Consider the following 15,269-nt stretch of genomic DNA (forward strand, 5'->3'; position numbering starts at 1 on the left):
CTTGGTTTTTTTTTTTATCTCATTCAGGATTTGTTTTTCTGGTAAAGGCTTTATTTTAATTTTATACTGAAGTGACAACTGTGCGAGGTAGAATAATCTTAGGTGAGGAATTTCTAAATACAGTAGTTTGAAAATGTCATTTTATTTAACCTTGGCACATATTTTCCACTCAGAAATCTGCTGAGAGCCTAATTGGGGTTCTTTGTACATTATCAAAACTTTCTTTGGCTGCCTTTAAAATTTTACTCTGTCATTGACTTGCCAACTTGCATATGATGTATCTTGAAACAGGTCTCTTTGTCTTAAAGTTATTGGTGTTTTGTTGGCTCACAGAGTTGTATATCAGTTCCTCAAATAGGTTCGGGAAATTATCAACTATTTCTTCTTTAAATAAACCATCAGCTGCCGTCTAACTTTCATCTCCCTCCAGGAGTTCACTCTTATGTTCACTTCCTGAGGAAGTCTGAAGGCTACTGTAAAATTTCCTCACTTTTTAATATCTTGAATCTCTGCCATCTCCTATCATTTCTAGCTTTGTATTGGTGAGTTTGCTAATCTCTCTTCCACAAAGACAGTCTTCTTCCAATGCTTTCTGTTGCATTCTTCATCTTATTTTCAAAGTTCATCTGGTCCTCATAATGTTGGGTTATTTTATAATTTCAGTCTCTTAGGTAATGTATTCCTTATCAACATTTATTTTAATACTGAGCTCATTAAACTGCTTTCTGAGTTTTGTTTTTTGTATTGAGTTTCTGTATCACAACTGTCTGGATTCTCTATTAGTTATATGGCAATATTCCATGACTTATGTTTCTTTGCTGCAGGGTTGACATTGTGTGTGTGTGTGGGTGCGAGTGTGGGTTTGTGAGTGTGTTCTTGTGTGTCTGCATCTGTGTTGATGTCTGTGTGTGAGTATCTCTGTGTGTGCGTGCCCTACACTGTTACTGTGATTGGTCATGATCATGGTGAATTATTGCCCTGATGACACTAAATAACAGATTGGGAGTTGGAGTCCTTGCTTTTGTTCTCTGGTATTTTGCAATATTGCACAATTTTTGGTTTAACTTACCTGAGCTACCTCTGATAATAATTCAAAATGGCACTTTCCAGTTGCTACTGTCTGGATAAAAGATTGCTTACATTGTCACTTTTTAGACATCTCTGGTAGTTAATGCCACTGTTGTCACTGGGCCAGTGAACCTTTCCTTTTATCTGATATCCCTTGAGACTCAGTGTACACATTGAGGAAAGGTGTAAAGACAGGTGGGCATTTGGAATCACACAAGTGCCTTTGCCATGTCCTATGTTGCAAGGTACCTTGTCTCCACCACTGTGAATGGGGAGTAGGGACTGTGTCATGAATATCTGAGTGTCTGAAGGATGGAATTTCTGTCTTCACTGTGCCAACCTCCTGGTTACCTGTGACCATGAGTAATGGTGCAGTTGGTGGCTGAAGCTGTGTGAACCAATGAGACACTGTTTCTGCTGTGTACTCTGAAGTTCTGGGCTCAGATACCCTTGTCAGTGGGCCTTGGATGCAGGCACCACCTCTGCTCTTCCTTCATTTTAGCCTCCTTTATGTGTTTTAGCCCACCAAACTTCAGCTGTACACATGCGCTCTTGAGTATTGTTTTGTGTTGTAGTTATTTTTGTTGAGATGTGATCCTTTCACTGACTGTAGATTTAAAGGGAGAGACAGGAATAGTTTAAATTTATGTCACTTTTTTAAAAGCATATGCTTTTTCATTTAAAAGGTTAAATTCTACTAAGGACATTATTAGAACAGTAAAGAAAGTGAACAAATCACCTCCCTTAATATCAGAGTACCACAAACTATTTTGTATTTCCTGGGTTCTTTTCTTCAATGTTTTTCCCACCTACATGCAAATTTTACTATAATATATGCCTATAATTTCTTTAAAATCATTTAAATTATTAAAATATTTTTCTGTGCTGCAAATATGACAGTGTTGCTTCTCTAAATTATATCTAGTTCCTTGCACATTTCTGTCTTCTCCATCCTTCTTACCTGTCGTCACAGGAAACAACTACTTGGTACACTACACATATAAATGTGATTCTGTTTCTCTTTTTTATGATTATTTCTCTTATATCTTTAGTTTCCTTATATAAGTGATAACGTAGATTGTTTCTCTCTGTATGACTTTTTTTTTATGTACAACACTCTCTGGGTCCAGTCACATTGCTCCGAATGGCAGAATTTTATTTTTTGATATGACAATGACTAAGTATTTTTTATGTTATCTATATCTCACATCAACTTCAGCCAATCATCTGTTGATGGGGGGGTTGAGTTGTGCATCTCTCCTTGACTATTATATATGAAGATGTTAAGAACATTGGGGGTAATATTTTCTTTAAAGATAATGTTTTCATTTTTTTAAGATTTATATCAAAAACTGGATTTGCTGCAACATATAGTGCTTCTATATCTAGTTTTCTGGGCACTGTCCACTCTTTTATCATAGTGAATGCATCAATTTATATTTCCACCAACAGTGTATCTGGGTTCACTTTTATCGACATTCTTATTAATGTTTGACATTTGAAGACTTTTTTAATAGCCATTTTGGTTGCTGTGAGATTATTTTTCACTGTGGTTTTGTTTTACAATTTCCTAATTAATAGCAACATTATGTTTCTTTTTATGTGCATGAAAATCATCCACGTGTCTGTATTTGAAAAGTTTCTTTGAAGATCCTTCAAATGTTTTTAAGTTGGAGTCTTTGGTCTTTAAATATTGAGTCTAGTATGCTATAAATATATTATGGATATTAACAAAATGTTGGTTTCATTGTCTGAAATTCTTTCTTCTATTCTGTGTGTTGCCATATATCTTGCTGAAGGTTTCCTTTGCTCTGCAAAATGTTTTGCACTTCACATTTATACAAGAAGTAGAATCCCTGTATCACATATTACATTTATTTTCTCCTCAGTAAAATTAAAAACTGTTATTGTAAATTTTCCTTTTCTTTTTACTTAGGAGATAGATCAAAAATAAATATTGCTATGATTTATCTCAAAGACAGATCTGCTCCTGTTCTTGGTCAGAAAGTGTTAATTATCAGGTATTACTTTTAGAAAATTATTCCATTTTTATCTTATTTTGTATACTATGGAAGGAAGTGCTCTTACATCTTCCTTTTACATGAACTGTCTAGTTTTCCCAGAACTACTTGTTGAAGAGATTGCCTTTTTTCCATTTTATACTCTTGCCCCCTTCATTGTAGACTTATTGACCATATGTGTGTGGGTTTATTTTAGGACTCTTTATTTTGTGCCATTGTTCTATGTGTCTCTTTTAGTGCCATATTTAGGTGTTTTCATTACTGTAGCTTTGTTGTATGTTCCAAAGTCAGGGAGGATATTACCCACAGCTTTGTTCATTTTTCAAAGATAATTTTAGAAAATTTGGGTCTTTCATATTTTTTATAAATTTTATTATTTTTCTCCTTGTTTTGTGAAGAGACTTACGGATTCTGTAGAACAGAAATTTACTAAAAGAAAAAACCTGGGAAAATTGTAAAGTGTGGAGGATAAATCATACAATATTAAACAAAAAATGGATTTCTGTATAAATCAAAGGAAATATATATAAAGAAATATTACTACAGAAACAAAGTCCATGGGGTAAAGCAGACGCAGTATTAATAGGGAAGCTTATAGCAAAATAATCCCACTTATACAAATAATAATTATCTCTCAATTATAACATAATCTTACAAACAAAATATGTAGCAAAACAATTAAAAAAAACTTGTTAGTAGAAGGAAAGACAGCTGAAAGTTCAGAATATAAATTAATAAAATAGATTAAAAATAGAAACATCTAATCAAACTAAATATTATCTTTTGAAAGAATAATGAAATTCATAAAATTTAACCCGACTCATGAGCAAAATAGAGAGTACAGATTTATAAACTCCAAAATAAATGAGAAGTTACAGCTTATATCAAAGTTACACAAAGCATCATAAGAAGATACAACAAATTATAAGACAATTAAAATGGAAACCGTAGAAGAAATGGACAATTTCTTAGAAAGACTTAATCTCCAGGATGGAATGATAATTAGAAAATATGAACAGATTATCACTAATGAAATTGAATAAGTAATTAAACAAAATCTCCCAAGAAACAAAATTCCAGGCCTAGGCAGCTTCACAGGTGAATTCTGCCAAACACTTAGAGAAGAGTTATCACCTATACTTCTCAGAGAATTCCATAAATTTGCAGAGGAAGGAAGGCTTCCTACCCCACATTTCTGTATCAGACTGCTACAAAAACAGGAACAAATACCTCATAAAATTACATGTTAAATACTACTAAAAAGCATAGTTGCAAAAATCATCATTAAAATGCTAGCAAACAATACATTAAAAGGGTTATACATTATGATTAAGTCCATTTTATTCCAGGGATGCAAAAGTGATTCATTACCCACAAATTAATTAATATGATACACCACACTAACAAATTGAAAAAAATTATATGGTCACCTCAAAAGAGTCATAAAATGTTTTGACAAATTCAGTATCTATTTATGATTATATTTCTCCTCAAAGTGGGCATAAGTAAACACATCTCAACACATTTAAGGCCATAAATGACACGAAATCAGCAAACATGACACTCACTGATTCAAACCAGAAAACATCACCTTTAAGAGCAGGAAAAAGGCAAGAATGCTTACTCTTACCACTTTTATTCAGTACAGTATTGGAAATTCTTGCCATAGCTATCCAAAATAAATGTAAATATAATATAGCTAATTAAGAAAAGGGGTAAAAGTATCTGTTTTCAGATGACATATTTCAAATTGAAATCCTAAAGAAGATGGCATAAATCCTCTAGGGCTTATCAATGCATTTTGTAAAATTTCAGAATATAAAATTAACATAAAGAAATCTTGCATTTCTACACACTGACAACAAGCTAACAGAGAAAGTGAGGGAACTGTCTCATTTACAGTTGCATTACAAAAAAAAGCCAAAAATCAAGTAATGTGTGCAGCCAAGGTGGTAAAAGATCTGTGCTCAGAAACCTATAAAATATTTATAACAGAAAATGAAGATAATGCAAACAAATGAAAGGAGATTCTCTGTTCATAGATTAGGAAAAAATATTGTTTAAGTGACAGTACTAGACAAGAAAATACACAAATTAAATTCAGTTCCTATTAAAATACCAACGGCATTTTTAGACACTTACAATAAATAATTCTTAAATTTACATGTAAACACAAAAGAGATGAAATCACTAAAATAAAATGAAAACAAAGAAAACAAACTAAAAACAAAAATAACTTTGACAAAGAACTAACAGGATGTAACACAGTCCCTGATTTTCAACTAAAATACAAAGCTACAGTATTAAAAAGAATAAGGTAGTGGCACAGAATGAACAGAATAATGGAACACAGCAAAATCCATAAAAATGAAATCGCACAGTTATGGTCATTTAGCCCATTACAAAAATGAATATACAGTGGGGGAAAGGTAACCAATAGGCACATGAAATCGGTCAACATCACAAATCATCAGTAAAATGCAAGTCCAAAACACAATGAGACTTTATGTCAGTCCTGTCAGAATGACTATTATCAAAAAGATAACAAATATAAGTGTTGGTGGGGATGTAAGAAATAGAACTCTGATACACTGTTTAAGTGAATGTAAATTTGTGCTGCCACTGTGGAAAACAGTATGCAATTTTATCTAAAAATTAAGAATGAAATATTATCCAACATTTCCATATCTGGATATTTATTGCAAGAAAACAAAAACACTAATCAGAAAAGATAAATTCAGCCCTATATTCACTATGGCATTATTTACAATAGCCAGGATATAGAAGCAAATTAATTGCTCATCAACAGATGATGGATAAAAAGATGTGTTTTTATAGTAAATATATCTACCCATCTATTAACTGCAGATTTGTCTATATTTATACATATATATACAGACACCCTAAATATATATATATTTATATATGCACACAAACAAAAATAAAAGTTCAATGGGTTATTATTTAGCTCTGAAAAGATTAATTTCTTGTCATTTGCAACAAATTGGTAGACCAAGAGGGTAATATGCTAAGTGAAATAAGTCAGAAAGTGAATGACAAATGCTGAATGGTTTTACTCATATTTGGACTTTAAAACAAACGAACATAACAAAACAGAAAAGGAGTTATAGATATAGAAAGAAACAGGTTGTTCACAAGAAGAAGGGAAATGTGATGAAGAAAAAGAAATATATGAGGCAAATTAAGAGAGAAAATTTTCCATTGGCAGATTAAATGAGTCAGGGACAAGAAATGTATTGTATGGGGAAGAGTCAATAACCATGAAATATCTTTAAAAAGCAACATATCAAAACTAGTTTTATATTTGTGATCAGTTTGAAATGTATTAAAGATAGAAAACAGTATGTTGTGTAAGAGAAACTAACACAGTGTTATAGATAAAACTACACTTCAAAAACAAACAAACATACTATAGAAAAAAATTAGATTTGTAGTTAACAGAGGCAGGGGTTAGGAAAGGAGTATTTGATTAATGCACTCAAAAGCTACAAACCTGCAGCCGAAAAATAAACGTGTTCTAGGGATGCCCCGTAGTAACATGAAAATTACAATTAATACTGCTTTAGGTTCTATATGAATGTTGTTAAGAGAGAAGACCATAAGTTTTCTCATCACAACCAAAAGACAAGTTGTATTTCTTTCAAATTGTATCTAAAAGAGATAATGAATTCTCCCTAAAGTTGCTATGATATTTATTTTATGATACTTGTAAATCAAATCACTATCCTGTGCACCTAAATTTACACAATGGTTTTTGCCAATTATATCTCAATAAGAGCTGAAGGAAAAATGTAAAGTCAATGGTCATTTTTTCCCATGTTATTTCTCATGATTGTTTTTGCAGCAATTAAACTTGAGTCATGATATACTTATCCTAGGTAAAGATACTAATAAATAAGTGATTTTAATATATTTACATAAAGATACTAATAAAATTACTGTTTTACCATGCCTTAAACTTTCTTCATATTAACAGACCACTGCTTCTGTAGGCATCAAATTTTCTCTCTCTGTATTCATCTGAGATTAGGGAATGGATGCAAATTTAAAACTGTCCTTGCTGTAAGTGATAAAGTTCACTGTCTCTGAACGATGTTCTCATTTAACCCCACAGCATCTGTAAGAAATGAACATACTAGGCAGCTAAAAATCTCAGCATGGTAAAATCTCAGAACTCCTACAATACTTAAATCTTTTGCAATGGGAATGCAATACTGACAAAGACTTTATTTTGGATAACAATGTGGTGTTTTCTCATGGTTGCATTAGGGGATGTGAGGATAATCACTGAGATCCACAACAAACATAATTGCTCAATTCCTGGGCAAATAAGTGTAAAATTTCTGCATTATTAGGACTGAGGACTGCTTTCAAAATGATGACTATGCTCACTCTATTCCAGGTAGTCCAAGAAAAAAAGGTTATGTCAATTTCTAGGTGAATGGGAATAAGTCATAGCTTCAGTCACTATAAATTAGTCAACGGGTGTTCAAAGCCAGAATAAGTTGTGTCAACAATGAGAATTAAAAGAAAAAAAATTGGATATAAGCTTAAGTTAAAAAGAGAGACAGTCTTTGCTGGGCTCTGGGGACTGTAGAATGTATATGCCTCAGTCCAATTCAAGGGTTCAGTGGCTTGGCCATAGCATCAGCTCGGGATTCAATGAACAGGTAACAATTAGTATACTGGGAGAATTATAATCTACCTCACCCTGATCGGAAGAAAATCTGGTGGCTCAATGAAACTCTAAATTCACAGAGATTGTGCCAGATGTAGAGGAATAATTCACTGATGACTCAACTAAGACAAACTTAGTTACTGTTAACAATCCATCTTCACACACACACACAGTGGTAGGCAGATTCATAGTATTTAGTGGGAAGAATTCAGTGGGCAAAGCTCAGAGTATAGTTTTCAAACACCAGCCAAATTTTGTACTTTTGCCAATAGTCTAGCTTTTACCAGGTAGGAACCTACAGATGGGCAAAGAAATAATATTTTTCCCCAGAATTTCAAGTTTGAAAGTAAACTTTAGCTTTTGAATTATCAGTATAGAACCTTCTTAAAATGATCACGGTAAGACCCACTGAATGATAAGAGAGCTGGAAAATAGCTGCTGAACCAGCCCATCTGAACCCCAGACTGCTAATATAAACAACAACATAGACACCATCTGATTTGAGCTGACAATATTAACAGCTTGATGTTTCTGTTGTAGGAAAAACCACTGCTGTCCAGACACAGATCTCCTGCTGCAAGTGTGCTCTTTTCTTCTCTTGGTAAAGGTCATATTGATGGGATGTTGCTAGAGCTTTCCCTGGCCCATTTGCCATTCTCCAGATTATCAAAGACTTTCTTCCAAACTGGTGACACATTTTCAGAACTCAATATTGCCATTCCACTCTTATCAGCTGACACTGGCTGCATGATTGTAAGCAGAAGTCTTAAGCTCCCTGACCTTGCCTACAATTTTTGCAGCATTCCAGGGCACTTTGCATTCTGAAAATGATTCACCTTTTATTTAAATTTAATGGGAAATTGTCAAAGTCTTCCATGAATATTTTATATTTCTTTATATCTGCAGAAACTTGGTATTCTTGCAGCTGGACAAATTTTTAATTCTACCACCCTCACCTCTTTCTAGTCCACACATTTTAGATTGCAATTTGGTTACTGGATATGACCGCCCCAACCAAGGGGCTATTATCTCTTAGATACTTCCTGTGCGAAGCTTAGAAGTGGCACAAGTTATGTGGGGTGAAAAAACCGACATTAAATATTTGAAATAACACTGTCCCTTCTGGACAAAGCTCTGATTCTAAGAAGTAAATTAATTAGAAGGCAGTATTGTTATTGGTATGGGTAAGAGAATCAGCTATTTTGGGGTTGTTGGGTGATGAAGAGACAGGAAAAATTCCAGCAAATGAGAATGGAATGCTTTAGGCCTCTGGAGGCATGAATAAAGAAGAAAATAATATTTTGTCTCCTGTACCTACCTCCAATTACTGTCTTGACTGAATAGTCCTTGGGCTATGAAAAGATCTAGTTTGTGGTGAAGAGTAAAGAACATTATGAAATAATTTGAAAACCATGAGAGTTTTGTTGATTCAGGAAAGTAGATTTTGCTTAAAGTCAACATGTATTTTTCATTCACTAAATACTAAAATGCATCCGGTGGCATGTGCTATGCTTACTGTGCTGGTATCCAAGTTAGAGAAGGAAACGCGGAAAGACAAAACATCTGGAGGAGTTGGTTTCTGCACTGAGACTGGGAAAGTCTAAGTAGGTAAAAGGAGGACACACAAAGTCAAAGGACGAGCTGGAGCAAAAGTGGTGAGATTGGAGTGAACATAGATGACAAGCATTTGCCTGGATGTATCTCCAGATACAGTAAAACATAAAGACATGCCAAGGTAGTTAGATGTCAGATTTATAGAGAAATGACAAATCTAAGTTGAGTTTGTGGGCTTAGAGTTGGAAAAGCATTAAATGCCACCCTGAGGACATAAGCTTGACTTTGTCTGGAAAATAAAAGCAACATAAATTATTAACTAGAAAATACAGTGTAGAACCTTGAGGGCAGGAAGTAAAAGCACCAATTGGAATGCTTTGAGAGCAGCACAAAAAGGCCATAAATAAAATTACTTCTTACCCTGAACCACATGCTGAATGAGTCATCTGGGACTACATCATGTGACCTTTATGATTCCGGGGATGACATAATAGAGACCATGATCCCTGGGCCGGTTCCTGCATTTATCTCCTGTTTCAACCTATCCTAACTTAACATTTTCCTACTTTCCAGGATGAACCAGAAACCACTTAGTAATTTTCCCTCTCTCCATGTTTTTGTCTTTTTCCAAATTCTTCCATTTACTCTTCTTCCTTACAAGAAATTATTTAAATTTACTCCTATATTTTTCCATCAAATGATCATATCAATCAAATATCACTTTTTTCTTTTAATGGAAACTTACTCTACCATTTACCTCTTAACCATTTTTAAAATATAATAAGGAAATTACAGGTACACATCTATGTTTATTGTTCAAATATGAAAATTGCAGATATTTGTTGGCATTTTCCAACATCAATTTTAATCTTTGCTTCACTGAATAATCTGGTAGTCCTTTGGTAGATCAGCTGTAATTAGGATGACATTCATAAACTGAAGATGGCTGATGAGTTGACCTTGAAAGAATGGTTGCTGATGTATCAGCTATCACTGGCACTGGAATCCGTGGGTTGCTCCCTGGTTGAAGTTTAGAAAAATGACCTTCATTGGCAGATATGTTGTGATACCTATTTGGAAAAGTAGAAGGCTCCGCCATCAGTCCAAATTAGTTGCTCTGTCTCAGAGAAAAGATGTTGCACTGAGAAGTAGATGTTGTAGTTGTAATTAATTTCACAACACGGCCATTTGCTTCAGTGTAGCTGCTTTAAAAGTGCCCATGGACAGAGGTCAACTGATTTAAAATAGCACATTGATCCACTGCAATTTGTTCTGGTGGTCTAAATGACATTGATGATGGAGGAGAAAAATCATCTCTGATCGGGGTATTTGTATCACCAATTATGTGGCTAGCAGAGTGCTTTCTTATTAGAGAGATGTTTAAATTTGCAGAAGGTAAAAATGTACTATCTCCACTAGTGTCAGCCACAAAATCAGAATTATGAATATCCTCATTACTGCCTCCTTTAAATTGCTTCTTCTGAAATCTTGAGCCAATGAAGATACCACAGAGGCATTTTTAATCCCAACTCTCCTTTTTATTCTCAATAAAAGCTGGGGACAGCCTCATTTAAAATTTTGATTATGATAGAACTGCAGCTACAACCAAAGGAGTAAGATTTTATTAATATTTTAAACCAAAATACAACACTAAAATAAGCCTAACCTATAAAACCTGAGATTTCATGTTTACAATGCAAAGATAATATCATCAAAATATGAACATTGCTAATGATATTTTGAAGTTCCTTTTTTGGAAAATACACATTTAAATAGAATAGTCATCAAATTTAAGAAGTTAGCATTTGCAGTAATGGTGAATGCCACTTTTCAAAAGCAGATTTTATATCTTTATTTAGATTTCTGGTAAGAATCATAGTTGCAAGCAAATTTTCTCATAATCTTGAATACATAAGGCACTGTCCTCATTTTTTAGAAAAAATAATGAATTTTAGCTTTAATAATTTTATACAATTTTCAAAATTTAGCTTTACATTTATATTACCATAGATTGATGTACAAAGTAAAATATTATATATAAGTTACCATGTGGTAACTAAAATTTATGTATACCTTTCTTAAAACAGAGACTTCTTTTTCTTCTGCCAGAAAGTCAACTAGACAAGCAAATCTCTGAAATATTTGCCTCACTTTATTAAACCCATAAAGGTTAAGCTGTCTAACTAAGCTTTTCATAATTCCTGTTTCAAATATACTGAAAGGGGCCTTTCTTTCCAAAACTTCCTTCTTAAAGGCATCTTCATCAATCACTATGGAAGATCCATTATCATCCCACCAGATGGATTTAAATTGGTCACTTCCAGCCATTTTCCAGAGTTTTCTTGGAAATGTCAGGGAACAAAATTCATTATCTTTATGTCATTCAGAAACACAATGTGTGTAACATGGTCTTTTTATCAAGGATTCTTCAGACAAAGTCTGAAAAGCATTTTCTTCAATCATAGACCTCAAGTCCAAGTCCCCAGAGAATGTTTGATCACACAATAGAGATCTACTGGAGATTCCTGAACCAGTTGGTCCATCTTAACTAGACATACCTTGAATTTCGGAAGAAACATGTGCCACATCAAATAGCTTTTTCTACAGTTACTTTTCTAATCTGCATGATTTTGAGCACTGCAGCTTCAAATGCTGCTTTGGCAGGCCTGCACAGATAAACTGCTAGGCCATCAAAATGGTTCTCAACCTAAGTAGCTATGACATAACAAAACGTCAGGTCTCCTAGGAACTCAAGTGAAACATTCAGACAGTGTTTATCTTCATTCATAAAATTAAAATGAAACATAAATGATGCTTATATTTATGGTGTGATCTGCAAATATTATCCCCACAAAATCTTTTTAAATAATATTATTTTGGGGTCTTAAAAATAAAACAAATCTCCATTCTTTTGTACACAAATTTATTCCATATTGGTGAATAGGGTATAAATAATGCACAAAATAAGTAAAATAATTTTAAAGTTTTGGAATTAAAAGTGTAATTTGTGTAAAGGCAGTACAGAAAATGTATAATTATTTCATCATCATTTCTAATTAAAGTGAAAAATAATTTGATTTAGAAATGGAAGTAGGTATTTATCTGTGTACTTTTCAATAAGTAGCTCTATATTCAAAACATGAGAGGAATAAATATCAGTTTATTTGGTAAGTTTATAAATAAATGGTAAATATACATGAAATAAAATTAGATTAAAATAATCAATCAAATTTAAGAAATCCCAAAGGGGGCAATTTTTGTTTTAAAGTATAATTAAGTGCTATAAGTGGAACAAATATAATTTAATATTCTACCTTAAAATTACAAAAGAGACAATCTTATTGTATATTTACAAATGTTTATATTTGCCATTCTTTCACTCAGAGGTTTTTCATTCGCTAAAAGAAAATAAATATTCTGGTCATCTTTATAATCCATACTCTTGGACTTCTGTTTTGTGTTCCAAAATGATGTTGATAAATACATTTATGCACAAGATCCTGGGTTCAAAAAGCAGTGCCTCCATTAAGGGGCAAGCAAACAAATAATCAAAAGACAAAGAAATAACATTATATGTGGTTTGGGGTGGAAAAGACTTGGTAATGCATTTTAGGAAGCAATAAGTTTCTCAGTCCTGAAAGTGTTGGCATTGTTAATATAGTATGGCATTATAAGTCATGTGTTTTGTGCTCTAATGGTAAATAATAGTTATGCTCTGTATTAGTAAAATGTAGCAAATCTAGTTCTACCAAAAGTTATATTACTTATTTAAAAATAAATTCCATTAAACATAAGCCAAATTCAAAATGAGTGATAAAATTTTTAAATAAATAAATGTACACTCAAGGTGCAATGCAAATTTTACCTTCAGTATCTGTAAATCCCATTCTAAATAAATACTAGCAACCTGAATTCATGGCATATTATAAGTATTATAAACTATAGTTAAATTGGATTTAGTCCTGGTTCATAAATATTATTTCACATTTGCAAATGAATATATGTGATACTATCCCTTAAAAATAATTCAAAAATAACAGTCTTAAAAAATGTAGGAAATTTATTGACAAATGTGATCTTAACTTTTTTATAAAAATATTCTTACCAAATTCGCTCTAGATAGAAAGTAACTAAACATTATAAAATCCATATAAGAAAAACCCATGAGTAACATCAAGTTCAATGTTAACATACAGGAAGGTTTCCCTCTGGTCCAGTAATAAGAAAAAGTAGTTCATTTTCACAAGCCCTAAATTACATTATCAGAAGTCCTAGCCAGAACAACTAGTCAAGGAAAAGTAAAAAGGCAGCCAACTTGTAAAAAAGTAGTAAAGATTTTATAGATGACATAATTATGCAGAGTTAAAAACTCCATAGACCCCTCCAGTGACTGTTAGAAATAATGAACAAACTTAGTAAACTTGCAGAATACAAAATCAATACACAAATATCCATTGCATTTTTATATAGTAACAACATATTATCAGAAATAGAAATTAGGAAAATAATTGTGTGTAAATTTATACCAAAAACAATAAAATAGAAATACATATGATAAGTGAAAAAAAAGATATAAACATAGATCTATAAATTACAGGTGCAAGAAAAATAAGTAAACAAAATAATTAGAAAAATATTCTGTGCTCATAGATTGCATATAATGTGAGGAAATATTCTACTCTATCTTTTACATGTTAAATCTCTCCAGCATTAATTATTGAGGACAATGTGCTTTCTTCATATTTTACTCTTGATTCCTTTTTCATGGGCTTACTGATCATAGGTTTGACGGATTATATCTGGTTGCAATATTCTCTTCTATTGATTGGTGTCTGTTTTTGAGCCACTATCATGTTGTTTTAATTACTAAAGCTTTGTAACATCAGATAACTTTACACCATTAGATTTAATACTCTTTTTCAAGATTATTTTGGCAACTCATGATCTTTGTGTTTGCATATTAATTTTGAAATTATTTTTTCTATTTAACAAAAAAGTCTCATGGGTATTCTGACATGAATCACACTAAATGTAAAATCCTTTGTGTAGAATGGTTGTTTCAACCATTGTTTCACATCATTAACATAAGAAATCTTTTCATTTCTTTGGATCAGTCTTAATTTCCTTCATCAAAGTTTTCTGTTTTTAACTTATAGGTTTTCTCCTTATTTGTTAACTTCATTTCTAGGTATTCTTTACATATATATATTATTATATATATTATATTTGTAAACACGTGTCCTACACAAATACAACAGTCAGAAGGAAGTGGCAAGACATACTCAATTCCTGAATGAAAGAAAGCTGTAATCTAAGATAATTTATCAAGCAAGGCTATTTTTAGAATAGAAGGAGAGGTAAATAACTTCCACAGAAGCAAATACTAAAAGAATTAAGCAAGAGAAAAAGAAATAATGAAAAATCAACTCTATATAAAAAAGAAGCAGGATGCTATAGAAAAGAGAAAGGCATAATTAGAAAGGGAATAGTTACAATGACTTACAGCAGAATAAATATGATGTTGTAAAACAGGACATCAAAAATTTTAAGGGTCACAGAGTGAAACAGGGCAAAAAGAGTGTTTTCTTCTTGTTTCTGTTCTCTGTAGGATGGGTTTGAGTTTGTATTCTTATCAGTTAAAATAAACAGACATAGTACGGGTCAATATAAATACAAAATAGGGTAACCATAATTCAAAAGCGTACAATGAACTCACAAAGCCAAAAAGAAACCAAAATAAAAAAAGAAAACTAATAAAGTCACAAAAAGAAAAAGAAATGAACAAAAAGGAAATACCAAATCAAATGGATAATGAAGTTCAAAATGGAAATAAACACCAGTCTACCAATAATTATCACAAATGTTAATGGACTTAGTGCTTCAATCAAAAGATATATATTGTCTGATTGGATAATATAACAAGACCC

This window comes from Vicugna pacos, unplaced genomic scaffold, assembly GCF_048564905.1.
Source record: "Vicugna pacos unplaced genomic scaffold, VicPac4 scaffold_20, whole genome shotgun sequence".
NCBI lineage: Eukaryota > Metazoa > Chordata > Mammalia > Artiodactyla > Camelidae > Vicugna > Vicugna pacos.